A 26517-nucleotide genomic window follows, 5' to 3' on the forward strand; every position below is an offset into this window, starting at 1 on the left:
TGTTTATATTATTTCAATGGTACTTCCTTTGATTTACCTAAGGGATGTTTTGTTTTAATTAAAGTTTATGACCAAAGATGGGCTGAAAAGTATTGAAGTGGATGTACATTGTTTATGGGTTTTGAATACAATTATATCAACCATAAAAATAGACCAAACAATTTTACTTGTCTGCCAGAAATCAATTCTTGATCATGAGATTTCAGGTCTTCATTTTGTTTTCATTTAAAGTAATAAAAGGTGCTTGCTGATCATTAACTAGAGAAAACTATGTAGTCAGTGAATCTGGAAACTAACATTTATTAAGTTTCAGTGGGAAATGTTATATGGAGATCTGATGTTGGTTAAATTATGGACTCTTTCCAATTAGTTGGCTCTCCCTCCAAAGCAAATGTACTAAAAATAAAATGACTTCCTTTTTGATGTCAATTGTAAAGTGTGTATTTTTTTTCTTCTCTTTTTGTCTTTTAGGTTTTGATAAGATTTGGCAAGATAGTTGCTTGTGAACCTATCTGACACCTGCCTCAGAAATCATGCCAAATGTCACAAGGTCATGATCCATTTCCTTCACACTCTCTATGCTTTTATGTACCAGCTTCTTAAATTAGAAGCAAGAGAAATGATGCACTAGGTCATCCATTTTTATTGAGGACTTTTATTAAAACCAAATGAGCTCTCCTGGGGGAAAATATTAGGTAAAAATGGCTTCCAAAATATACCCATCAGCTCGTTGGCAGGTCATAGTACTCCCTTAATACAGAACCTTGATTCTTAGAATAAGATTTCTAAATTCTGGGGCTTTCCTCTGTGTTTGCAAAGATACTGAGGAACACAATAGCCCTGCTTCAAGATAACCAGATGCGTATGGCCCTGGGTCTGCAACTGCTTTGTGTTCTTCTCACATTTAGCAAATAGAGCAGTATGAATCAGGGTCATAGTCGTCAGTCTCAAGTCCCTTCTTGAGCACTAATGGGAATGTTTCAAAGAAAACGTTAGCAAAACAACAAAATCACTGTTTCATTTAGTGTGTAAAAATGGCTTGCTTCAGGCATTTTTACTCCTCGAGATGAGTTTTGAAGTTGGGGGTTAGGAAACAAATGTTTATTTGTGAATACACAAATTATATCAGGAAGATTTGATTAATACAACAAAGTTTTTATTTTAACTAAGAGCATGGAATTTTAAATAGAAAATCTGGCTTCCATTTCTGATTTCATTGTTTATTATTGCATGTTCTTAGTTAAGCCATTGACCCCTTAAAGTGAGGACACTGATACTGCTTTGTAGGAGAAATAACCTGAGGGTTTCTTCGCTGGAGGATTGCTGCTGTGAATTGCTTGGGTTCATTTTGTGACAGTGCTAAGAGCTGTGCCATGTTAAAGACTGGCTTACACTTGAATGTGACCCTATTAGATACCCTTATCCCTGCCCCACAAGTTTGTATGTTACCTTGAGAGGGAACAGGCCGTCTCTTGGGTTGTCACTTGGAAGGTGAAGTGAGAGTGACTTAGAAGACTGAGATCTAGCATACCCATTCTCTTGATTTGAATTTCTACTCTGGCTTATTGGCACATGCATTCCAGATTGGTCTTTTCTTCCATTGGAATGGTCAGATCTGACAGTCAGGCTTTGGACCATGGTGGTAAGAAGCTGTATTGGTCTTTAGAATTTCTTCGACTTTGCTTTACTTAAGCCTGCATTGCTAGGGCAAAAGAAGTCTTCCACATGGCCCATACGAGAAGGCTAGGAATCCATGTCAGCGTTGCGTCAAAGCCCCAGTTAGTAAGACAGTAATAAATTACTCTTTATCTCCTTGAGCAATTTTTTTTTTTTTTAATTCTGGAAGCTTGTGGAGAGATTAGTATAGGACAGGATATAGTTATTTGGAATCTTCCTTCTTGGCCATTTATCTCTCAATAGATAAGTATCTACTGGCATTCCATTTTTGACATGATTTAGACTTATCTCACAAGGTGGTTTACAAGATTAGTTGAAATAATATATGTCAAAATACACACTTCAGGCACTATAAATAATTCTACAGATACTTGTTATTTGTTATTATTTATTGTAGGCATATTGTACAGGTGTATTTCTGCTTCTTATTATTTATTACAGTATATTGTACTAGGGAGTTTGCAATTGTTTATTAGTCACAGGTCAATTCTCTAGCTTTTTCCTTCTTTTTACTACATTCAGATTTTCCATCTGAATTTTTTTCTGCTTCTATGCAGTTCATGTGTATATGTCATGGACTTTAAGATTCTCTTTAAACTTACTCAATGACTAGTTTTTACATTTCAGAGGCTTTGTGGTTCCAACTACAAAAAAGTCTCTGGATTACATTTTTGGCTGTTTTTCTCTGAAGTATGATAATGTCTTTTCTCAAGTATGATAATGTCTTTCTTTTTAACCTCTTTGTTCTTTTCACATTGCTGCATAGGGTGTAGATGTCTGATCAGTCTTGTCTCTGCCTTTTAAAGTCGGTCTTGCCCTCCCAACTCGACACTTTCCCAGGGAGGTAAAAACCAATGGAGAACCGTGCCAGAAATTTCCTCAGCACAATCCTCCTACTTCATCTCCTATTGCTGTCTCTGCTGTCATCTCCACACCTCATTTTTCATTAGCTACTTCTGATTCTCTTAGTTTGGGATCTCTTTCACATTTTTGCAGGATGGTTGTTGCAGAACTTTTACCTGCTGGGCTAAGTCCTTCTCTCCCATTTGTTCCCCATTTAAGAGAAGAGAATTCACTATATTTTGATAATTATACTTGTCCATATAAGACCAGGTATGAGCTCCTCTCCACATCAATGTTAATATCTTCCTTTGCCTGCCCTTGGCCGTCTTGTTTGTATCTTCTTATGTCACCTACTCTTTTCTGTGTATTTATGTATGGCTTTGTCTCTTTCACTGAATTGTTAGTTATTGAAAAAGTTATATCACCTTGTTCATCTTTGTATAATTCAGAGCAATCACACCATCCTTTTTATATGAGTAGTATGCAAGTAACTATGTATGGAGTTAGTTTGTGTTGAAATGATTTATCTTCACACACACACCACTGCCTCTCCCTGGAAGACTCTTCTGCCTTTTATCTGCTTAATACTTGCTCATCCTTCCTCTTCTCACCTAGACACTGCTACCTCAGGTATCTCCTGGGTTATGTTAAAGGTCTTTAAGAAATACTCTATTAGCAGGTATTGTTGTTGTTTAGTCGCTAAATCAGGCCTGACTTTTATAACCCCATGGACTGTAGCCTACCAGGCTCCTCGATCCATGGGATTTCCCAGGCAAGAATACTAGAGTGGGTTGCCACTTCCTTCTCCAGGGGAATCTTCCTGACCCATGGATTGAATCTGGGTCTCCTACATTGGCAGGCAGATTCTTTACCATGGAGCCGTCAGGAAAGCTGTGTTAGCACATGTACTTAATAAGATTCAGCACACTTAAAAGTTTTGTTTAGTATCTATTTTCTCTGGTAAATGGTAAACTACATGTTGACAGAGGCAAGACATGCCTGTCTAGTTTACCACTTTTTACCTAGCACAGGACAACTATCTGTTGATTTGTGGACTAAAACTCGCTGTTTTTTTCTTCTTATTTTTTTCAGAAGCAATCCCTCAGTGAATGGAGCACAAGGGCCAAATAAAATTATAAGGATTGTATCATAGCTCTCTCACTTACTGTGGTATACCCTTAATCTCTCTCACTTACTGTTGTATACCCTTAATCTCTCTGTTCCTCAAATTCTTTGTGCTTAAGGTGGGTATTTTAACAATATCTGTATTACTCTGACAGAAAGGATGTGTTCAAGATTAAGAGAGAGAACGTGGATTGCTTGGCACAGTGCCTTACACATGTGAACATTAACTATTATCATCATCCAGGCATCCTTATGGAAAAGAGAACAGAAATAGATAATATAGGAAACTGTTAAAAATTCATTCCTTTCCAGCTATGGAATCTTTTTAAACCAAGCCAAGGGATCACTCAGAAATATATGTGTTAATTTATTCATGCCAGCCTTCACTACTGGGCAGCTCATTATTCCCATGAGCTGCTTCTATGGGACTATGACCTGGTGTGGATATGCAGGTGTGAGCAGGGGCCTCCCTAAGATTGAGATTTCATGATAAAAATAATGAGTATCCCTCCTGCTTTGTGCCTGTCCTCTGAGATAAGGTCTCCCTCAAAAGCACTGAACTAAAATGGGTCCGTCAGTGCCTCTTTGATTCCAGGGATACATATTAGATCTGATACGAAAGCACCTTTGAGCAAATAATTACAGATGCATAAAATTCTGACCTACGGTACTTTTCAAGAACTTTCAACCAAGTTGCACTGGGTTGTTTTCATAGCTGCAGCCAACACCAATACCCTCTGTTTCTTCATTTTCTTGACATTTTACCCGATCAATTATGAAGTAAATTGCTCTTTGCCCTCAAAATGGCATGGGTTTCTTTCTTTTGAACAAGCTTATGAAAATGTCAGAAATTATTAAAGGAAGTGAAGAAACAAAAAGCCACAGAGAAGAAATGTGGCTTTTATGTCTTATTGATATATTGCCTGTCGTTTAGCCCTAGTGATTTGAAATTGTGTGCTTTAAGGGTAAGGGACGGAGAAGGCAACCCACTCCAGTACTCTTGCCTGGCAAATCCCATGGACAGAGGAGTTTAGTAGGCTGCAGTCCATGGGGTCGCTAGGAGTCAGACATGACTGAGCGACTTCACTTTCATGCATTAGAGAAGGAAATGGCAACCCACTCCAGTGTTCTTGCCTGGAGCATCCCAGGGACAGGGGAGCCTGGTGGGCTGCCGTCTATGGGGTCGTACAGAGTCGGACACAACTGAAGCGGCTTAGCAGCAGTAGCAGCAGCAGAGATGAGGAACCTGTGACTCGGTGACTCACTCAAGGTCTTAGGCTCTAAACTTTCAATTGATTTCTAACCGCAGCCCCACCACTTACTAGTTCTATGACTTTCAAAAGATACTGTTTCTTTTTGTGTCTTAGTTCTTTCATCTGTAAAAGTTGAGATAACGCTTCCATCTTAGGCTTCTTGTTAGGATTAATTTATTTTCTAAACATTGTGATATTCATGTAGTAAGTGATTAGTGCCAGCTATTAATACAGTATTGCAAAATAATAATATGTATCTTTTAGGATTATAGTGAGGTTTGAATAAGATAATTCACGAAAAATGCTTAGGCATTTCCTGGTTAAAAAAAAAGAAGCAATTAGTGTTTGGAGTCCTTTCAATATTATTTTTATGTTTATTCTGTTCCATCATGGTGATGAAATATATACTCAAATGAGTTATTGGTTGGAGACTGAAAGGTAGTTTTAGTCATTCCTTCACATGAATGCTAGTGACAACTCTCTAAGTACTTTTTAATGTCGTTTACTATCATGTTTTAAAATAAACTGTTAAATAAACTGTGTGGATTAAAGATATAGAAACTCATTGGTTGGATAAACTGAATAAAGGTAATCATTTGGCCATGAATATTCTTTACTGATTCAACAACTGTCATAAAGAAATATCTGTGTTTATTATTTTCTCTCATTGTTAGGCATTATTTCATATGTAGAAGTTTTAGAGAGCACTTGAGGACATATGAAGAGAAAGGCAGCTGGTGATAACAGACTTTGTGCTTGGCAGCATTGCTTTCAATGTATAGCCTTCTCCTCCTCCCTCTTACACATTCCTGAGGTTTAGCTACACAGGCATATCCTGGGAATAGGCTTATCCAGGAAGTAAACCATTTTAAACCAAACAAAATCATTGACAACACTATTAAATGAGTATTTTAACCTCGCCCATTATAAACCACCGAACTCTAAGAAACTGATTTCATAAAAGGATACAAAGGCCAGTAACATTTTTTTCAGGTTTGGGTTAGGTTAGAGCTTGAGCTCTTCGTCTTTTTAATATCAAAAAGTTATTCTGCTAAGTAAATATATACAAATAAGGTTTTTGTCAGGCTTAAATTTTCAGTATTGACGAAAGAAATTTGAAAAACCACAGTGTGCTTGCTTGAGGTGTGAGGTGTGATGAAACAGCAGCATAACTTGCCTCACCAGTCTTATTGTCCAGCTCAAAGAAGAGTGCTCATTGTTAGCCGCTCAGTCATGTCTGACTCTTTGTGACCCGGTAAACTGTAGCCCACCAGATCCCTCTGTCCATGATATTCTCCAGGCAAGAATATTGGAGTGTGTAGCCATTCCCTTCTCCAGGGAATCTTCCTAACTCAGGGATCAAACCCAGGTCTCCTGCATTGCAGGTATTTCTTTACCCTCTAAGCCACGAGGAAAGCCCTGCTGGAAGAATAGTGATTTTGAATTATCTCTAGTGATTTTTAATTATCTCTAATAATCCTAAGGTGCTTGAGCAAGCAACATGGATTTAGCTGCTAAGCTGGATGTGCAGCTATAATATGCTCTGCCTCTCTAGGTTTAAATGGGCTATGTCTTAAATTCCTGGATTTGAAGAACATAAAATGATATCAGGTTCAGTTCTTCAGTATAACTAGAGAAGAGACATTTCTGGCCTTTAATATAATTTTAAATATTTTAGATTTGAGTCTGAAATATCTAGTAGAGTTGTCCATACAGGCCAAATTCTTCAAGTAATTATCAAAACACAAACAGTACATAAAAACCATTCCCAATACAGTATCACCATATTTGGAGGGCATCTTTAGTGTCTTCAACTATGGCAGCCTATTTGTCTGAGAATCCAGCTGTAGAGTGGAAGTTTACATGGGTCTTCTTCCCAAGGGCTTTCAGAGTAGTCAGTATAAAGTCCGGAAAAAAAAAAAATAATAAGGGTAGATTGTTCTTAGTATGCAGGAAGGAAGTTGTCAGGCGGAAAGAGGATATGGGTCTGTTTGCATGCAAGGGTCAGTATTTGCTGGCTAGATATTTCCGCTGTGTCCACACGACAAGAAAATCCTCAGTTTCCTGTGCTGGACAAATGGCAGGAAAGGGTGTGAGGCTTATTGACTGACATTATCATGTTAGAGTCTCATGGGTGAGGAAAGCCTGCTTATCAAACCTGATAGCAGTGCAGGGCTTGTTTGGGGAGGAGACCCAAGGTGCTGGAGTCACTTAGGGCGTTTTTCCTCTTGGGTGCTTTAGATCACTTGGCTTTTGCAGACCTCACATTCTTCCTCTCAGATAGAAGGGACTGCTCTCACTCACTGGAAAGTTCCTATCAGTTCCATTATTTGCCATCTCCTATAGAGCAAACAGTTCAGGTGCATAGGAAATAAGAAACAGCTTGATTAGCAAAGTAGAAAATACCAAGACGTGAAATTTGCACTGAGCTTGACAACAACCTTCTCGTGTTTAGCCATAGTTGCTCCTGCTTACTCAAGTTTAGATTTTGTTTAATGCAAAGCTCATTTCCAGTAACTGCTGGTGCAGTAGCTTAAATGAGCATGAGAATTAAATGTACAGTTTACTCTGCCACTTTAAAGATTCCAGATGAGAAAATAGTTTCTTAATTTCTAACTTATCCAGTTGGAGAAATATGCTGGTAATGTCCACATTCCTGACCTCTAAATCTATTAAGATCATGATTTAAATGTGTAATTGGGCATTTATTAATTGTCCTATAATTAGGGTTTGTCACTTTTAGTAATTATTGCAACCTCAAGTCAAGCAATTTGATATTAAACGAATTGTAGAAGCTTTCTTACCAACAATCTATTTTCTATAATGAGCAGTTTTAAAATTAGCATTCCAGAAATTTTTAAAATTGGAAAATACCATGAGTAAAATTGGGTAGAGGATAATATTTGCATTTACTGAAAGGTATTCTGTTTCTTAATTTAAATTCAACTGCAAACTCACTCATTTCCCAGCAAAAACATTTAAGTTCAAAAAGAAAGGAAAGGATCAAGGCCTATTTTCAAGGAGAAATCTTGTTCTAAAAATAAATAATAGGAAAAACTAATCTTCTGAGAAACACATCAAAAATAATTTAACTAAATTTTTAAAGGAAACAATAAAATGACTAACAGAAAATATTGTAGAATATTAAAATGCCAATAGAAGAGACTTTCAAAAATATTCTTCAGAAAAATGTATCAAGTCTTTACACTCTGGGGATGAGGGTTGTAGTTTATCTTGAAGTTAGGAAATCATTTATTCTCTTATATTAATTTGGAGATACCCTTTCTCATATAAGTTTATCAAATAAACATTTTATCTGGGCCATAAGTACTTCTAAAAAACTTATAGCCAAGTTATATTTTAAAAATTTATAGTATGAAAAATAATCATGACTGTAAATTTTTAAGGTAAAATTACCATGTTAAGTACCAAATTTCTCCATTTCACCACTGAAAACAGTGATGTTTTAGATACTACTTGTATGAAAAATATTATGTATAGTTATTTGTGCGTACTCTAAACTTAGTTGAAGCAGTCAAAATTCAAATAAATGTCTATAGATTGCCTGTCTTAATTTTATTCTTCCTATTTGGGGAAAAAGGCTGGTTCAGGTTTTCAGATGTCATTGAGACGTTTTCTCATCACTATATTGCTACATGTTAATTTTCTGGGGCTTATGTCTTCTCATTAACATGTGGAATTACAAATAACTCTATTTACATACTGAAATGTAGTGTGTTGTTGATATACTCTGCTCTTTCCTTGGGGATGGATCCTTCCTATTTCTGGGTCTGTGGGAACTCTGGGAAAGTGGTAAAGAGGCATAAGATGCTATAGAGGAAAAGGGCCTCCTACCGTTTCATATATGTGTAAGCATTCAGTAACTGGTTTCAGAGGTTGTTTAGGGTTTCTTACTCTTGGAGTCACTGTCATCATTTTTTTCTGTTCAACTTGATTCCCAACCTCCCAAGCACTTTTCACTTTAAACATTTTCTACACATGTCTCAGAAATATTTCACTTTCTGAGTGCTCTGACCATGTCACTCTGCTTCTCACAGGCCCCCAGAGGCTTCTCTTCACTCTCTAGCTTGGATGTTGACTCCTGCCTTTAGAACTCTCTCACACTGTTCCCACATTACCTATCTGTCCTTCCCTCCCCAAAGTCACAGCAATATGTTGTGTGAAATAGCTAAAAGGACTCAGGGAAGAAGGCTTTGGCTGTGCACTTCTTTGTTAATCTGGCCACGTCCTGCTTGTTTTCACCTATTCCCCAGGTAGTTGCAAGCTAAATGAGAAGCTCTGAGTCAGAACTTGCTTGGGTTACAGGACTTCATGTGATCCAAACCTTTGTACACAAGTGGTAGGAATATATACGTTCGATAGACATTTTCATAAGCAATTTTTCTCTTTTTTTAACTTTAATGCCTTCCCATATTGCATTCATCTGCATAACAGTAAACACATGCCCCGACAGAAAGTTGCAGGCAGGGATATTTATTTATAACAGATGGCGCAAAGCAGGAGCATGATGAATTGGTGTGTGGCTCCTGAACTAGCAGGCCCATAAATAAAGTATCCTCAAAGCTACTTTGGGGATCTTGCTTGCTCAGAAGGAAGAAAGGAAAGATGATGCTTACAGTTTTGTTGCCTTATATGATATAATCCCAAATATGTGCAATTTAACCACAAGTAACCATAATTTTATAACTCTGAATTTTTTATCCAAAAATCTGTTCATAGGTAGTGTTTCAGACCTATGACATAATTATAGCAATAACCATTTTTCTTCCTTAGTTCCTTTAATGCTTATTGATCTAAAGACTCAATGCATTTTAAAAAGTATGTAATTGCAAACTGATAATGGTCTAAACAAGACATAGACCAATAACATTTATATAACCCTTTGCTTAAAACCCTATGTATTGATAGCTAGAATAATGAGGTTATTTCCAAGACCACAGTTATCAAAGATACACACTTATTCCTTAAATTTCTTAAGTTGATTTTTCAACTTAAAATATTTACTAGGATAGTAAATACAAAGGCCAAGTTCAGCAGATCTTATGAATGCAAATTATTCATTTAAAGAATCCAGAGACTAAGCATTTGAATTTCTTCTTCAACTTTGGGGCTTCATTGATCTTGTCACTATTTTTAAAGTGTCTTGAAAGAGATTGAAATTTACCAGTTTTATCAATTCTGGAACACATGTAGTAAGCCAAACATTTTCATAGAATTCTATGTATATGTGTGTGTGTGTACTATAAAGTAGTACCCCTTTATCTGTGTGGCATACCTACACCTTCCAAGACCCTGAATGGATGCCTAAAACTGTGGATACCTATGATAAAGTCTGACTCATAAATTAGGCAGTTAAGAGATTAACAACAATAATCATAAAATAGAAAAATTATAACAGTATACTGTAGTAGAAGTTATGTGATTGTGGTCTTTCTCACTCTCAAAATATCTTGTACTGTACTCACACTTCTTCTTGTAATGATATGAGGTGATAAAATGCCTACCTGATGAGAGAGGTAAGGTGGATGACATAGGCATTGTGAGGTAGTGCTAGCTACTATTGACCTTCTGACACGTGTCATATTAGGATTATCTGTAGATGAGGATCATATGCATCAGATGATTCTGAACCTTCAGGCCATGACGATGTTGATGGTTGGATGTCATGAGTGGCCAATGTCAATTGTTGGGGATTTGGGGCGGGATGGACAGAGTACAGCAGTGTGCCTTTTTTTCACACTACTCAGAACAGTATGCAACTTAAAACATGAATTATTTCTGTAATTTTCCATTTAATAATTTTAGACCTTGATTGACTATGGGTAATTGAAACTGTATAAATTGCAATTATGGATAAGGGAGGTCTGCAGTACACACACACACACACACACAAACACACACACATATATGTGCACACATAAATATACTAATATGTTTGCATGTGTATATAGGAAATTGCACCCCACTCCAGTATTCTTGCCTGGAAAATATCATGGACACAGGAGCCTGGTGGACTACCATCTGTGGGGTCTTAAAGAGTTGGACACAACTGACTGAGCACATACATGCATGTATACATGTACATGTATGCTTATGTATATATGTACGTGTATGCTTGTGTATACATGTATACATGCTTCTACATACTTCTGCATGCTGCTTCTACATGCTTCTAAGGCAAGAATCCCTTAGAAGAAGTGGAGTAGCCATCATAGTCAACAAAAGAGTCTGAAATGCAGTACTTGGATGCAATCTCAAAAATTACAGAATGTTCTTTTTTCATTTCCAAGGCAAACCATTCAATATCACAGTAATCCAAGTCTATGCTCCTACCAGTAATGCTGAATAAGCTGAAGTTGAATGGTTCTATGAACACCTACAAACCTTCTAGAACTAACACCCAAAAAAGATGTCCTTTTCATTATAGGGGACAGGAATGAAAAAGTAGGAAGTCAAGAAATACCTGGACTAATAAGCAAATTTGACCTTGGAGTACAGAATGAAGCAGGGCAAAGGCTGGTAGAGTTTTGCCAAGAGAACACACTAGTCATAGTAAATACCCTCTTCCAACAACACAAGAAATGACTCTACACATGGACATCACCAGATGGTCAATACCGAAGTCAGATTGATTATATTCTTTGCAGCCAAAGATAGAGAGGCTCTATACAGTCAGCAAAAACAAGACCAGGAACTGACCATGCCTCAAATCATGAACTCCTTATTGTCAAATGCAGACTTAAATTGAATAAAGTAGGGAAAACCAATAGACCATTCAGATATGACCTAAATTAAATCCCTTATGATTATACAGTGGAAGTGACAAATAGATTCAACGGATTAGATCTGATAGACAGTGCCTGAAGAACTATGGACAGAGGTTTGTGACACTGTACAGGAGGCAGGATTCAAGACTATCACCAAGAAAAAAAAATGCAAAAAGGAAAAATGGTTGTCTGACGAGGCCCTACAAATAACTGTGAAAAGATGAGAAGTGAAAGGCAAAGGAGAAAAGGAAAGATATACCTATTTGAATGCAGAGTTTCAAAGAATAGCAAGGAGAGAGATAAAGCCTTCCTCAGTGATCAGTGCAAAGAAATAGAGGAAAACAATAGAATGGGAAAGACTAGTGATCTCTTCAAGAAATACCAAGGGTATTTAGAGATACCAAGGGAATATTTCATGCAAAGATGGGCTCAATAAAGGACAGAAATGGTATGAACCTAACAGAAGCAGAAGATATTAGGAAGAGGTGGCAAGAATATACAGAAGAATTATACAAAAAAGATCTTCAAGACCCAAATAATCATGATGGTGTGATCACTCACCTAGAGCCAGACATCCTGGAATGTGAAGTCAAGTGGGCCTTAGGAAGCATCACTATGAATAAAGCTAGTGGAGGTGATGGAATTCCAGGTGAGCTATTTCAAATTGTAAAAGATGGTGTGTGAAAGTGCTGCACTCAATATCCCAGCAAATTTGGAAAACCCAGCAGTGGCCACAGAACTGAAAAGGTCAGTTTTCATTCCAATCCCAAAAAAGGCAAGGTCAAACAATGCTCAAACTATCGCACAAATTGCACTCATCTCACACACTAGTAAAGTCATGCTTAAAATTCTGCACACCAGGCTTCAACAGTATGTGAACCGAGAATTCCAGACATTCAAGCTGGATTTAAAAAAGGCAGAAGAATCAGAGATCCAATTGCCAATATCTGATGGATCATTGGAAAAGCAAGAGAGTTCCAGAAAAACATCTACTTCTGCTTTATTGACTACGCCAAAGCCTTTGACTACGTGGATCACAACAAATGGAAAATTCTTAAAGAAATGGGAATACCAGACCTCCTGACCTACCTCTTGAGAAATCTGTGTGCAGGTCAGGAAGCAACAGTTAGAACTGGACATGGAACAACAGACTGGCTCCAAATAGGGAAAGGAGTGCATCAAGGCTGTATATTGTCACCCTGCTTATTTAGCTTATGTGCAGAGTACATCATGAGAAATGCTGGGCTGGATGAAGCACAAGCTGGAATCAAGATTGCCAGGAGAAATATCAATAACCTCAGATATGCAGATGATACCACCGTTATGGCAGAAAGTTAAGAAGAACTAAAAGGCCTCTTAATGAAAGTGAAAGAGGAGAGTGAAAAAGTTGGCTTAAAAGTCAACATTCAGAAAACTAAGATCATGGCATCTTGACCCATCACTTCATGGCACATGGATGGGGAAACAGTGGAAACAGTGATAGAGTTTATTTTGGGGGGCTCCAAAATCACTGCAGATGGTGATTGCAGCCATGAAATTAAAAGATGCTTGCTCCTTGGAATAAAAGCTATGACCAACCTAGATAACATATTAAGAAGCAGAGACATTACTTTGCCAACAAAGGTCCATCTAGTCAAAGCTGTAGTTTTTCCAATAGTCATGTACGGATGTGAGAGTTGGACTAGAAAGAAAGCTGAGTGCCAAAGAATCGATGCTTTTGAACTGTGGTGTTGGAGAAGACTCTTGAGAGTCCCTTAGACTGCAAGGAGATCACACCAGTCCATCATAAAGGAAATCAGTCCTGAATATTCATTGGGAAGACTGATGCTGAAGCTGAGACTCCAATACTTTGACTACCTGATGTGAAGAGCTGACTCATTTGAAAAGAACTGATGCTGGGAAAGATTGAAGGCAGGAGGAGAAGGAGATGACAGAGGATGAGATGATTGGATGGCATCACTGACTCAATGGACACGAGTTTGAGTAAATTCCAGGAGTTGTGGTGGATAGGGAGGCCTGGCGTGCTGCAGTCTATGGGGTCACAAAGAGTCGGACACAATTGAGCGACTAAACAGACTGATACATGCTTATATATTTTAACCTTCAAAAGGCTGCTATTATTTTGATAATGGAAAAAATAACTGATATAGATAAGTTTTAGCTAAATAAGAAATATTTTCCACTTTTTAGACATATAATCTGGATTTTAACTCTGCTTTATAAACAGATAATACTTCCTATTGTGTTTGGATTGGCAATTGTTTAAGTAAAATATGCAGTTTGACTCAACATCAAATTTACCATTTTGGCTTTGTTTTCTTCAGTGAGGGGAAGGAACATCAGAGGCTCATAATCTTTATAAGTTAAACAAAATAGGCTAATATCTTAAGGTGAAACAGTCCCCACAAACACAAAGTCAAGTTGCTGTAAGCCCTTTTCATATGTTTCATAGAAAAAAGTTTACTAGAGAGAAAAATAAAGGGCAATATAACTCAGTGAAATAGCTGTAAGGAAAGAACAAAATTATTATATTTAAAAAAAGCTGAAGACAATTTAAAAACATTTCTCTTTAATAGAAAAATATTTATTGAATACTTACAGTATTATGTGACATATGCTAGATGCCTTTAACATAAAGGTGCATAAGAAAATCTTATCGGGAAAACAGACAGAGAGATAAGTTTAATAGAATGTGGCAAGAGACATGACAGAGATGTTCAAAAGTTGTTCTGGGAGCAGAGGAGCAACACCCAATCCAGCTCAGTGTGCAGTTGGTAGGAAGAATTTCCTGTGTTTCAAATACTACATAGAATTGGAATATGGCTAACTGCCTCTTACTAACGTTTCTTGGGAAGAACATTTTAAAAATGTATAAGAATTATTTGCACTTTGAAATTGATGTGTATATGATTTGTGGAATGTTTTTGAAACTAATAGTTTAAAAGAATCTTGAGGGTGCTTCAAAAAGACGAGGGTTCTCATCAGATAATTCCTTGTAAACTGTTCAGTTCAGTTCAGTTCAGTCACTCAGTTGTGTCCGACTCTTTGCAAGCCCATGAACCGCAGCATGCCAGGCCTCCCTGTCCATCACCAACTCCCGGAGTTTACCCAAACTCATGTCCATTGAATCAATGATGCCATCCAACCATCTCATCCTCTGTTGCCCCCTTCTCCTCCTGCCCTCATTCTTTCCCAGCATCAGGTTCTTTTCAAATGAGTCAGCTCTTCACATCAGGTGGCCAAAGTATTGGAGTTTCAGCTTCAATATCAGTCCTTCCAATGAACACCCAGGACTGATCTCCTTTAAGATGGACTGGTTGGATCTCCTTGTAGTCCAAGGGACTCTCAAGAGTCTTCTCCAACACCACCGTTTAACAGCATCAATTCTTTGGCACTCAGCTTTCTTTATAGTCCAACTCTCATATCCATACATGACCACTGGAAAAACCATTGCCTTGACTAGACGGAACTTTGTTGGCAAAGTAATGTCTCTGCTTTTTAATATGCTGTCTAGGTTGGTCATAACTTTCTTTCCAAGGAGTAAGCGTCTTTTAATTTTATGGCTACAATCGCTATCTGCAGTGATTTTGGAGCTCAGAGAGATAAAATCAGCCACTGTTTCCACTGTTTCCCCATCTATCTGCCATGAAGTGATGGGACCAGATGCCATGATCTTAGTTTTCTGATGTTGAGCTTTAAGCCAACTTTTCCACTCTCCTCTTTCATTTTCATGAAGAGGCTCTTTAGTTCTTCTTCACTTTCTGCCATGAGGGTGGTGTTATCTGCATACCTGAGGTTATTGATATTTCTCCCAGCAATCTTGATTCCAGTTTGTGCTTCCTCCAGCCCAGCGTTTCTCATGATTTACCCTGCATATAAGTTAAATAAGCAGGGTGACAACATACAGCCTTGACATATGCTTTATAAAACTATGTACTGGCAGCACATGGTAAATCCTGTAAGTATATGCTGCTATTATTATTACTGTTACTGGCAACCATTCCAGTATTCTTGCTTTGAGAATCTCCATGGACAGAGGAACCTGGCAGGCTGCAGTCCATAGGGTGGCAAAGAGTCAGACACTACTGAGTGACTAAGCACAGCACAGCACATAATTGTTATTATTGTTACTACCTCTATGACTGATACTACTTAACCCATTTCACAGGTTTGTGGTTAGAAATAATAGCATGATATAAGAGAGGAAAGTGTATAAAAATAGAAGACATTTTCCTTCTTATGGCTGAATGATATTCCATTGTATATATCCACAACATCCTCTTTATCCATTCATCTGTCATTGGACATCTAGGTTGTTTCCATGTCTGGCTATTGAATGAACTGGGAGATTAGGATTGACATATCTACATGACCACGTATAAAATAGATAGCTAGTGAGAACCTGCTGTACAGCATATGAAGCTCAGTTCTGTGCTCTGTGATGATCTAGATGGGTGGGATGGGCAGGGGGAGGGAGATCCAAGAGAGAGAGGATATGTGTATACGTATATCTGATGCACTTTGTTGTACTGAAGAAATTAACACAACATTGAAAAGCAGTTATATTCCTATATATATATATATATATTTTTTTTTTTTTTTTGCTAGTTAGGAGTGTGGTCAGCTTTAAGAACAAGAATAAATGATAGCTCAAAAAGTGGTTCTGATGTTATGTTTTTGTTTTGCATAAAACAAAAGTCAAAAAAGATTGCTTCCAGCAATGATGTAGCAGCTTTGTACTACCAGGGTCCACTTCTCTGTGGGTTTTTTTTTTCCATCTTTTTCTTTTTTAAAATTATTTAATTTATTTTAATTGGAGGATAACTACTTTACAATATTGTGATGGTTTTTGCCATACATCAACATGAATCAGCCATAGGCATACATGTGTTGCCTTCATCCTGAACTCCCCCACCCTACCTCCCTCCCCACCCCATCCCTCTGAGTTGTCTCAGAGCACCAGGTTTGGGTGCCCTGCTTCATGCATTGAACTTGCACTGGTCATCTATTTCACATATGGTAAAGTATGTTTCAGTGTTATTCTCTCAAATCATCCCACCCTCGCCTTCTCCCATTGAGTCCAAAAGTCTGTTCTTTATATCTATGTCTTGTTTGCTGCCCTGCATGTAGGCTTATCAGTACCATCTTTTAAAATTCCATGTATATATGTATTAATATACACTATTTGTCTTTCTCTTTCTGACTCACTTCACTCTGTATAATAGGCTCTAGGGTCATCCACCTCATTAGAACTGACTCAAATGTGTTCCTTTTTATAGCTGAGTAATATTACATTGTGTATATGTACCACATTTCCTTATCCATTCCTCTGCTGATGGACAGCTAGGTTGCTTCCATGTCCTAGCTATTGCAAACAGTGCTGCGATGAACATTGGGGTGCATGTGTCTCTCAGTTAATGGCCATTATCAAAAGGTCTACAGACAATAAATGTGGAGAGGGTATGGAGAAAAGAGAGCCATCTTACACTGTTGGTGGGAATGCCAACTGGTACAGCCACCTTGGAGAACAGTGTGGGGATTCCTTAAAAAACTGGGAATAAAACTGCCATACGACCCAGCAATCCCACTGCTGGGCATATACCCCAAGGAAACCAGAACTGAAAGACACACACACATAACCTTTTTCTTACCCTCTTGATTTATTGGTATAAGGATGACTATTGAACCTCCAGGCATCTTGTTTGTATTTCAAACAGGAAAAAGGAGAAAATAGTGCTTTGTGATGCTTTGTCCTTTTGTTATATAAAGTAAGCCTTTTAACAGAATTCTACATTTTCAACAGAATTCTGCCTAACTCCCATGGCGGAGAACTGTCACATGGCCAACTTAGTTACAAGAGAGGCAAGAAAGTGGAATATTCAACTTTCCAATATTTAGAGTAGAGGAAGGCAAGGAACAAACTTTTGGGGGGAAAAGTTTTTCATGTACTAATCTATATTGTCTGACATGATGTTATAATTAATATTGTAAGTATCACAACTGCTGATTTACATTTTCATAGTCCTAACTAGAGTCCAATGTCTAGATTAAATGCATTGACTCTGATAGGTCTTTATGAATGTTTTCTTTATATTTATCAACTTTTTATTAGATAAATTAACTAAGATCTTGGACAAACTATAATCTTTTTGATATACTTTATTTTTAAAGAAAAAATATGCTATTAAAATAAATATACTGTCTATAAAATAAACAGAGTATGTCTATGCATTATATGCATTATGCCAATCTGTTTATAATTTTTAATCTGCAGATCTATGTGAGGTTGGTGATAATCAGCTTGATACTCTCAAATCTTTACAAAATTGTGAATGAAAGATTAATGGAAGCAGTGATGCCAAGTATTTGAAAAGGGAACTGTCCCAGAAAATCCAATACCCATGGTTACTATAACTATATTTTACTTCTAGAACAATAAAGGTCCAAAAGCACATTTTGGAAACTTTTTAAATGATAAAAATGTATGTCTGTGGTGCTTTGTCATTCCCCATCCCCAGCCCCAGCTAAACACATACAACTGAAAAAATTAACTTCAGCCCATGTTAATTGCCCAATGGTGCTGGTTAATGGAACTGTCATGCATATTTACTTGTATTTGCTGATAATCCATCACACTAGATAAGTCAGTTTGTGTGTATTGGTGTTAGATTATAATCTCCCCAGTTAGATTATAACACTGTGATTTCTTTCTCCTTTTTATCCCCCACACCTAGACAATGATCCAAGCCCTCCTTAACCATTCTGCATTCTTCTTGCTCTTTTGCTCTTTTCTATTTTTCATTGTCTTACAGTACTGTATCTCAAGATTAGCTTAATATAGAAATAGCAAATAGAAAGTGCCAAGGGTCCCAGAATATACTTTCCTGGGAAAAACAAACTGGTGTTGCTCAGTCTCATTTGCATTCCCTCATACCAGAAAATGGCAAAGTTTGTATACACAATTGCCATTTATAAATATTTAGCAGTCTCATCTTCCCTAGGCAGTAAAAGAGAGTTTTGAGGTGATTAGATATTCACAACTAACTAATGGCCTAAAGAACATGATTTCTGGAAAAGATTTAAGTCAATGCATTGATACTTGTTCTCTCTTATCCACTCAGCATATATTTTCCTCTATTAATCAGTCAGTATGTTATTTTGGCTCTAGCCACATGTGCCTCTGTTACAGAAATCAGTATTTTTCAGGGAATGTAAAAATATCCACTATAGATAACCAGTTTTCTTTCTTTGCCTCATACTTTGGGAATCTATTCAAGAAGAGACCTAGCCTTATGTGGATCTCCTTATTTGTAAACTCAGCAATCAAACCTGGGCAACTTGGGGAGACTCCAAAGTATGGAATTAAATTTGCAATGTAGTAGTCATCAAAACAAAGAGGGTCAAAAGGAACAGATTTATTGTTCTGTTTTTGCTAAAGACAGAGGCATTAAATCCTAATATGTGATCCTGGTTAAGTCATTTTGAGTCTTTGTTTTCCTATCTAACATAAAATATTTCTATTTGCTATTCTAAAAGTCTATTGAGAAAAAGTGGAAATTCTTTCTAAGTACAGAATACTCTGAAAAGCACTTTGGTTAAAGTCTCAAACTTCACTTGTCAAATATTGGCTATCTGTAATATTTGCCATCTGTAATCTTTCAGATTATTTTTTCTAGTGCCATTGTTTGCCCAAACAGATTCTACAGAATTTTAGAAATACAATAATGAAAACAACAGGTTTTTTTTTCCCCTTTGGGATCCACATGTTATTCTTCTGTACCTCAGTGGGTTAAGTACTTAGGATTTCAATCTAATTTGACATGCTCAGCTGTTTTTGACCTTTTTCTCAGAAACTATGTAGTCAATCCACTGCTCTGATGGTCTGCAAGAGCATTACTATTTTATGGACCTCCCTACAACCCCCAGTCATAACTGCTTAGAGAATTTGCCTGCTGGCTCTGTAACTGTCAGCTAAATTGAAAGATTAAATCCAAAAGCAGCAAGAAGGTATGATAATAACAAGTTCAGAGCAAGCTGAAATGCTTCTAGTTTTGAAAACTGTTCCAGTGGAGGGAAATTCATCATACCCTTTGGAATGTTTGTGTTGCAACTGTTTCTTGGGATATAAGCAAGGACAGGTCAGATACTACAAGAAGGTGACGTGAATGTGTGGTGGCAGTAGAAAAGTGATATTTCCATAGACTAGAAAGTGATACATATAGGTGATTTTAGGTAAGCTAAATAAAACATGTCTCCAATCATTCTTCCCCTCCTTTGTTTATGTCTCTTTTTATCTTTGCTAATTCTGCTTTGGATCTTCTGATACCTACTAATTTTTTCATTTTAAAATCAGTTCTGATTTCCCTTTTCTCTAGAAATCCTATGTTTTAGCCACTGACATCCTGGCATCTAATATTAAATACAGGGCACAGAGATCCATCAAGTTCCACTAAACACTTAAGTTTCTTTAGGGCAATTACCAGGATCTTATTCATTGTTATATTCCAGAATCTAGAATAGTGATTGGTACACAGCTTTTGTATTAAGTAAAGAAAGTTAACCTTTATATTGATATGATCAAGACTTTGTTAGTTCTTTGAAGGCTATTTCAATGTAAGAATAATCTAAATGTGGAGTCATAATACTCACTCCAAAGGGCAAATTGCAACTGTATGTATGTAGAACACACACACACACACCCCTAGCACTATTTCTCCAAATTTCTAGTTTGAATCACATATTTGTTCTTACATGCATATAAAACTGACCCTCATACAATGTGGGGGCTAGCTAGGGGCACTGAAAATATAAATATAACTCTACAGTCAGCCCTTCATATATACATCTCCACATCAGCAGATTCAACCGGATGTGGACAGTATAGTACTGTAACATGTACTCACTGAAAAAAATATACCTGTCAGAGAGCATGTGCAGTACAAACATGTGATGTTCAAGGATCAATATAGGTTTTTGTGCATTTATATTTTGAAATTTTTGCTCTAATTATTTTCCAACATTGCTTTTGAATTTGCCAGTTCCCCTTCCACTGTGAATTAGGTATACAAGTAATACATGAGTAAAATATTTAAACAGTGAGTACATATTGCAAAACTTAAATATCTCCTCTTATCTTGTGTTCTCCTCACTTCCATTCTTCATATTTAACAAATAAAAGTTTTACATAGGTGTATACCTAGTCTTCTGTCCATGGAATTTTCCAGGCAAGAATACTGATTTGCCTTCCCATTTTCTATTCCAGGGGATCTTATTGGTCTAGGGATCAAAACCATGTCTCTTGCATCTCCTTGCATTAGCAGGTAGATTATTTACCGCTGTGTCACATGGGAAGTAGAAACAACACACAGTTGAGGATGTGTCTAGCAGTGAAAGTAAAGTCTGATGCTGCAAAGAGCAATATTGCATAGGAATGTTAAGTCCATGAATCAAGGTAAATTGGGTAAATTGGACATGGTCAAGCAGGAGATGGCAGGAGTGAACATCGACATTTTAGGAATCAGTGAACTATTAATAAAATGAACCAAAATGGGCAAGTTTAACTCAGATGACTATTATATCTACTACTGTGGGCAAGAATCCCTTAGAAGAAATTGAGTAGTTCCTCATAGTCAATGAAAGAATCCAAAAGGCAGTACTTGGGTGCAATCTCAAAAATGACAGAATGATCTTGGCTTGTTTCATGGCAAACCATTCAACATCACAATAATCCAAGTCTACATTCCAACCACTAATGCTGAAGCTGAAGTTGACTGGTTCTATGAAGATCTACAAGATCTTCTAGAACTAACACCAAAAAGAGATGTACTTTTCATCATAGGGAATTGGAATACAGAAATAGGAAGTAACTACTAGTTGCTAGTAACTACAGGAGTAATAGTAAGTTACTCCTGTTACCTGGAGTAACAGGCAAGTTTGGTCTTGGAATACAAAATGAAGCAGGGCAAAGGCTAACAGAGTTTTGCTAAGAGAAAATACTGGTCATAACAAACACCCTTTTCCAACAACGCAAGAGACTACTCTATACATGGACATCACCAGATGGTCAATACCAAAATCAGATTGATTATATTCTCTGCAGTTGAAATGGAGAAGCGCTAAACAGCAGAAACAAGACCTGGAGCTGACTGTGGCTTAGCTTATCAGCTCTTTATTGAAAACTTCAGGTTTAAATTGAAGAAACTAGGGAAAAACACTAGGCCATTTAGTTTTGACCTAAATAAAAATCCCTAATGATTATATAATGGAGGTGACAAACAGATTTAGAGGATTAGATCTGACAGAGTGCTTGAAGATCTATGGATGGAGGTTTGTAACACTGTACACGAGGTAGTGACCGACCATCCCGCAAAAAAAGAAATGCAAGAAAGCAAAGTGGCCATCTGAGGAGGCTTTACAAATAACTGAGAAAAGAAAGGCAAAAGGCAAGGGAGAAAGGGAAAGATGTACCCAGCTGAATGCAGAGTTCCAGAGAATAGCAAGGAGAGATAAGGCCTTCTTAAGTGAACAATGCAAAGAAAAAAAAGTAGGACTAGAGATCTCTTCAAGAAAACTGGAGATATCAAGGAAGTATTTCATGCAAGGATGGGCACAATAAAGGGCAGATACAGTAAGCACCTAACAGAAGCCAAAGAGATTAATAAGAGATGGCAAGGATATAAAGAACTATTCAAAAAAGTCTTAATGACCTGGAATAATTACAGTGGTATAGTCACTCACCTAGAGCCAGACATCCTGGTCAGGTGAGCCTTTGGAAACATTACAATGAACAAAGCTAATGGAGGTGATGGAATTTCAGCTGAGCTATTTAAAAATCCTAAAAGATGGTACTGTGAAAGTGCTGCACTAAATATGTCAGCAAACTTGGAAAACTCAGCACTGGCCACAGGACTGGAAAAGCTCAGGTTTCATTCCAATCCCAAAGAAGGGCATGCCAAAGAAATGTTCAACTACCATACAATTGTGCTCCTTTCACATGCTAGGAAAGTATGCTCAAAATTCTTCAAGCTAGTCTTGACCAGTATATGAACTAAGGACTTCCAGATGTACAAGCTGGGTTTAGAAAAGGCAAAGGAGCCAGAGATCAAGTTGCCAGCATTTGTTGGATCATAGAGAAAGCAAGGGAATTCGAGAGAAACATCTATTCTGCTTCATTGACTATGCTAAGGCCTTTGACTGGATCACAACGAACTATGGAAAATTCTTAAAGAGATAGGAGTACCAGATTACCTTACCTGTCTTCTGAGAAACTGTATGCAGGTCAAGAAGCAACAGTTAGAACTGGACATGGAAAAATGGACTGGTTTCAAACTGGGAAAGGAGTACGACAAACCTGTATTATATTGTCACCCAGCTTATTTAACTTCTATGCAGAGTACATCATGCAAAATGCTAGAAGGGATGAATCACAAGCTGGAATCAAGATTGCCAGGAGAAATAGCAACAACCTCAGATATGCAGATGATACCATTCTAATGGCAGAAAGTGAAGAGGAACTAAAGAGCCTTTTGATGAGGGTGAAAGAGAAGAGTGGAACAGTTGGCTGAAAACTCAACATTCAAAAAACTAATATAATGGCATCTGGTCCCATTACTTCATAGCAAATAGAAGGGGGAAAAGTGGAAGCAGAGACAGATTTTCTTTTCTTGGGCTCCAAAATCACTGTGGATGGTGACTGCCACCATGAAATTAAAAGACTCTTGCTCCTTGGAAGAAAAGCTCTGACCAACCTAGACAGCGTATTAAAAAGCAAAGACATTACTTTGTGACAAAGGTCCATATAGTTAAAGCTATGATTTTTCCAGTAGTCTTGTGTGGAAGTGAGAGTTGGACCATGAAAAAAGGCTGAGGATCGAAGAATTTATGCTTTTGAATTGTGGTGCTGCAGAAGACTCTTGAGAGTCCCTTGGACTGCAAGGATATCAAACCAGTCAATCCTAAAGGAAATCAACCCTGAATACTCATGGGAATGACTTATGCTAAAGCTGAACCTCCAGTATTTTGGCCATCTGATGTGAAGAGCTGATTCATTGGAAAAAACCCTGATGCTGGGAAAGACTGAAGGCTACAGAAGAAGGGAGTGGCAGAGGATGAGTTGATTATACAGAATCCCTAACTCAATGGACATGAGCAAACTCTGGGAGATAGTGAAGCAGCAAAGGTTAGGGAAGCCTGGTGTGCTGCAGTCCATGGGGTTGCAAAAAGTCAGAAACAGCTTAGCAATTGAACAACTACAAATACCTAGTGTTGGGCTTCCCAAGTGGCTCAGTGGGTAAAGAATCTACCTGCAATGCAGGAGACCCAGAAGACTCAGGTTGGATCCCTGGATTGGGAAGATCACCTGGGGGAGGGCATGGCAACCCACTCTAGTGTTCTTGCCTTGAGAATCCCATGGACAGAGGAGCCTAGAACCCTACAGTCCATAGGTTCTCAAAGAGACATGAGTGAAGTGACTGAGCACACACACACATAGCAGGCTTCCCAGGTGGCATCAGTGGTAAAGAATCTGCCTGCAAATACAGGAGACACAAGAGACATGGTTTTGATCTCTGAATTGGGAAGATGCTCTGGAGTAGGAAATGCCACTCCACTCCTGTATTCTTGTCTGGAAAAGCCCATGGACAGAGGATACTGGTGGGCTACAGTCTATGGGGCTGCAAAGAGTTGGACATGACCAGCTTGAACATCTGGAAGTTCACAGTTCATGTATTGCTGAAGCCTGGCTTGGAGAATTTTGAGCACTACTTTACTAGCATGTGAGATGAGTGCAATTGTGTGGTAGTTTGAGCATTCTTTCGCATTGCCTTTCTTGGGGATTGGAATGTAAACTGACCTTTTCCAGTCCTGTGGCCACTGCTGAGTTTTCCAAATTTGCTGGCATATTGAGTGCAGCACTTTCACAGCATCATCTTTCAGGATTTGAAACAGCTCAGCTGGAATTCCATCACCTCCACTAGCTTTGTTTGTAGTGATGCTTTCTAAGGCCCACTTGACTACACATTCCAGGATGTCTGGCTCTAGATGAGTGATCATACCATGGTGATTATCCGGGTCGTGAAGATCTTTTTTGTACAGTTCTGTGTATTCTTGCCACCTCTTCTTAATATCTTCTGCTTCTGTTAGGTCCTTAACATTTCTGTCCTTTATCGAGCCCAGCTTTGCATGAAATGTTCCCTTGGTATCTCTGATTTTCTTGAAGAGATCTCTAGTCTTTTCCATTCTGTTGTTTTCCTCTATTTCTTTGCTTTGATCACTGAGGAAGGCTTTCTTCTCTCTCCTTGCTATTCTTTGGAACTCTGCATTCAAATGGGAGTATCTTTCCTTTTCTCCTTTGCTTTTTGCTTCTCTTCTCTTCTGTTCCCTGGAGAAGGAAATGGCAACCCAACTCCAGTATTCTTGCCTGGAGAATCCCATGGACGGAGGAGCCTGGTGGGCTACAGTCCACGGGTCGCACAGTTGGACACGACTGAATGACTTTCACTTCACTTTCTCTTCTTTTCACAGCTATTTGTAAGGCCTCCGCAGACAGCCGTTTTTCTTTTTTGCATTTCTTTTCCATGGAGATGGTCTTGATCCCCTCTCCTGTACAATGTCACGAACATCTGTCCATAGTTCATCAGGTACTCTATCAGATCTAGTCCCTTAAATCTATTTCTCACTTCCACTGTATAATCATAAGGTCATACCTGAATGGTCTAGTGGTTTTCCCTACTTTCTTCAATTTCAGTCTAAATTTGGCAATAAGGAGTTCATGATCTGAGCCACAGTCAGCTCCCGGTCTTGTTTTTGCTGACTGTAGAGAGCTTCTCTATCTTTGGCTGCAAAGAATATAATCAATCTGATTTCGGTGTTGACCATCTGGTGATGTCCATGTGTAGAGTCTTCTCTTGTGTTGTTGGAAGAGGGTGTTTGCTATGACCAGTGCATTCTCTTGGCAAAACTCTATTAGCCTTTGCCCTGCTTCAGTCCATATTCCAAGGCCAAATGTGCCTGTTACTCCAGGTGTTTTTGACTTCCTACTTTTGCATTCCAGCCCCCTATAATGAAAAGGACATCTTTTTTGGGTGTTAGTCCTAAAAGGCCTTGTAGGTCTTCATAGAACTGTTCAACTTCAGCTTCTTCAGCATTACTGGTTGGGGCATAGGCTTGGATTCCCATGATATTGAATGGTTTGCCTTGGAAACGAACAGAGATCATTCTTTTGTTTTTGAGATTGCGTCCAACTACTGCATTTCAGACTCTTTTGTTGACCATGATGGCTACTCCATTTCTTCTGAGGGATTCCTGCCTGCAGTAGTATATATAATGGTCATCTGAGTTAAATTCACCCATTCCAGTCCATTTTAGTTCACTGATTCCTAGAATGTCGACGTTCAGTCTTGCCATCTCCTGTTTGACCACTTCCAATGTGCCTTGATTCATGGACCTAACATTCCTGGTTCCTATGCAATTTTGCTCTTTACAGCATCGCACCTTACTTCTATCACCAATCACATCCACAACTGGGTATTGTTCTTGCTTTGGCTCCATCCTTTCATTCTTTCTGGAGTTATTTCTCTGCTGATCCCCAGTAACATACTGGGCACTTACCAACCTGGGGGTTCCTCTTTCAGTATCCTATCATTTTGCCTTTTCATACTGTTCATGGGGTTCTCAAGGCAAGAATACTGAAGTGGTTTGCCATTCCCTTCTTCAGTGGACCACATTCTGTCAGACCTCTCCACCATGACCCATCAGTCTTGGGTGGCCCCACGGGGCATGGCTTAGTTTCATTGAGTTAGACAAGGCTGTGGTCCGTGTGATCAGATTGGCTA

At 38.1% G+C, this 26517-nt stretch overlaps 1 long non-coding RNA gene across 6 annotated transcripts in view; it reads left to right on the forward strand.

Moving 5' to 3' along the window:
* The window catches only part of LOC138443485 (uncharacterized), a 443619-nt gene that overhangs the window by 159808 nt on the left and 257294 nt on the right, over positions 1-26517 (forward strand). The window contains exon 4 of one of the 6 annotated variants that reach the window (XR_011258172.1): positions 472-550. The exons of the other annotated variants lie outside the window; for them this stretch is intronic. This is a non-coding gene — a long non-coding RNA (uncharacterized lncRNA). Of the gene's footprint in view, positions 1-471; positions 551-26517 lie in introns of those variants that run through there. 6 annotated transcript variants of the gene reach the window in all.

The sequence above is a fragment of the Ovis canadensis genome, chromosome 7 (genome assembly GCF_042477335.2).
Source record: "Ovis canadensis isolate MfBH-ARS-UI-01 breed Bighorn chromosome 7, ARS-UI_OviCan_v2, whole genome shotgun sequence".
Taxonomy (NCBI): Eukaryota; Metazoa; Chordata; class Mammalia; order Artiodactyla; family Bovidae; genus Ovis; species Ovis canadensis.